Here is a 3,085-nt window from a genome sequence, read left to right on the forward strand (position 1 = left end):
TCACGTATTCGTACACTAAACCATATATGCAACAACAACGATGAAAAACAAATGTTAAACTTCATATACAAGAATGGCTATAATTCAGAACATTAGCTATAGAAGAGATGTACTTTCTCCTTTCCCATCACGAGACTCAATATCATTCTCCCCATCACCACGAGACTCAATATCATTCTCCCCATCACCACGAGGCTCACTATCATTCTCCCCATCACCACGAGGCTCACTATCATTCTCCCCATCACCACGAGGCTCAATATCATTCTCCCCATCACCATGAGGCTCAATATCATTCTCCCCATCACCACGAGGCTCAATATCATTCTCCCCATCACCACGAGGCTCACTATCATTCTCCCCATCACCACGAGGCTCACTATCATTCTCCCCATCACCACGAGGCTCAATATCATTCTCCCCATCACCATGAGGCTCACTATCATTCTTCCCATCACCACGAGGCTCAATATCATTCTCCCCATCACCATGAGGCTCAATATCATTCTCCCCATCACCACGAGGCTCAATATCATTCTCCCCATCACCACGAGGCTCAATATCATACTCCCCAACACCACGAGGCTCAGTATCAGTTTCCCCATCACCATGAGGCTCGATATCAGTCTCCCCGTCACCATGAGGCTCTTTATCAGTCTCTCTAACACCGTGACTCAGTATCATTTCCCAAACACCACGAGACTCAATATCATTCTCCCTCTGGGACTAGTCTTGTTGCAAACCTTTGCACTTTCTCTAATTTCTTGACGTGCTTGACTAGGTGTGGATTCCAAACTGGTGCTGCATACTCCAGTATGGGCCTGACGTAAATGGTATACAGAGTCTTAAACGAATCCTTACTGAGGTATCGGAACGCTATCCGTAGGTTTGCCAGGCGCCCGTATGCTGCAGCAGTTATCTGATTGATGTGCGCCTCAGGAGATATGCTCGGTGTTATACTCACCCCCAAATCTTTTTCCTTGAGTGAGGTTTGCAGTCTTTGGCCATCTAAACTATATTGTGTCTGCGGTCTTCTTTGCCCTTCCCCAATCTTCATGACTTTGCATTTGGCAGGGTTAAATTCAGGCTTGTAGCCTGTCCAGGTCTCTTTGTAGTCCTGCCTGATCCTCATCCGATTTGATTCTTCTCATTAACTTCGCATCATCTGCAAACAAGGACACTTCTGAGTCTATCCCTTCCGTTATGTCGTTCACATATACCAAGAACAGCACATGTCCTAGGACTGACCCCTGTGGAACCCCGCTTGTCACAGGCGCCCACTCTGACACCTCGTCGCGTACCATGACTCGTTGTTGCCTCCCTGTCAGGTATTCTCTGATCCATTGCAGTGCCTTTCCTGTTATGTGTGCGTGATCCTCTAGCTTTTGCAGTAACCTCTTGTGAGGAACTGTGTCGAAGGTCTTCTTGCAGTCCAAAAATATGCAGTCGATCCACCCCTCTCTCTCTTGTCTTACTTCTGTCACCTTGTCATAAAACTCTAGTAGGTTTGTGACACAGGATTTTCCTTCCATGAAACCGTGCTGGTTGTCAATTATACACTTGTTTCTTTCCAGGTGCCCCACCACTCTCCTGATGATCTTCTCCATGACCTTGCATACTATACACGTTAGTGATACAGGTCTGTAGTTTAGTGCCTCATGTCTGTCTCCCTTTTTAAAAATTGTGTGTGTGTGTGTGTGTGTGTGTGTGTGTGTGTGTGACTCAACAATCAATATTTACAGTTGTGACTGGGTGTGGAAGTGTGAATTGCTCATTACTCTATAATTTGTTCATGATTGTAGCCATGTATAAACGTAAGTAACCATTCTTACAGGATTCATTACCCCTGTAACTTGTGAGTTCATTACCTTTGTACCTGTACCTAGTTCATTATTATTATTATTATAAGCGCTATCAAAACTTTGGGGCCCAGTCCCTGGACCCATTACGTACCTCTGTAATCTGTAAATACCTTTGTAACTTGTCATGATCGTGACCAGACCTACCTGGAGTTCATTACCTTTGTAAACTGTGAGTTCATTACCTTTGTAACTTGCTCAGCTATCAAAACTTTGAGGCCCAGTCCCTGGACCCATTATGTACCTCTGTAATCTTTTGACAACCGCCCACAGGATGAGTATGGGGTGCATAATAAAGATATTAAACTAAACTAACTTAACCCATCACCACGAGGCTCAATATCATTCTCCCCATCACCACGAGGCTCAATATCATTCTCCCCATCACACGAGGCTCACTATCATTCTCCCCATCACCACGAGGCTCAATATAATTCTCCCCATCACCACGAGGCTCAATATCATTCTCCCCATCACCACGAGGCTCATTATCATTCTCCCCATCACCACGAGGCTCAATATCATTCTCCCCATCACCATGAGGCTCAATATCATTCTCCCCATCACCACGAGGCTCAATATCATTCTCCCCATCACCACGAGGCTCAATATCATTCTCCCCATCACCACGAGGCTCAATATCATTCTCCCCATCACCACGAGGCTCAATATCATACTCCCCAACACCACGAGGCTCAATATCTTTCTCCCCATCACCACGAGGCTCAATATCATACTCCCCAACACCACGAGGCTCAGTATCAGTTTCCCCATCACCATGAGGCTCGATATCAGTCTCCCCGTCACCATGAGGCTCTTTATCAGTCTCTCTAACACCGTGACTCAGTATCATTTCCCAAACACCACGAGACTCAATATCATTCTCCCCAACACCACGAGGCTCAGTATCAGTTTCCCCATCACCATGAGGCTCGATATCAGTCTCCCCATCACCATAAGGCTCGATATCAGTCTCCCCGTCACCATGAGGCTCGATATCAGTCTCCCCATCACCATAAGGCTCGATATCAGTCTCCCCGTCACCATGAGGCTCTTTATCAGTCTCTCCAACACCGTGACTCAGTATCATTTCCCAAACACCATGAGACTCAATATCATTCTCCCCAACACCACGAGGCTCAGTATCAGTCTCCCTATCACCATGGGGCTCCATATCAGTCTCCCTATCACCATGGGGCTCCATATCAGTCTCCCCATCATCACAA

The sequence above is a fragment of the Cherax quadricarinatus genome, chromosome 26, assembly GCF_038502225.1.
Source record: "Cherax quadricarinatus isolate ZL_2023a chromosome 26, ASM3850222v1, whole genome shotgun sequence".
NCBI lineage: Eukaryota > Metazoa > Arthropoda > Malacostraca > Decapoda > Parastacidae > Cherax > Cherax quadricarinatus.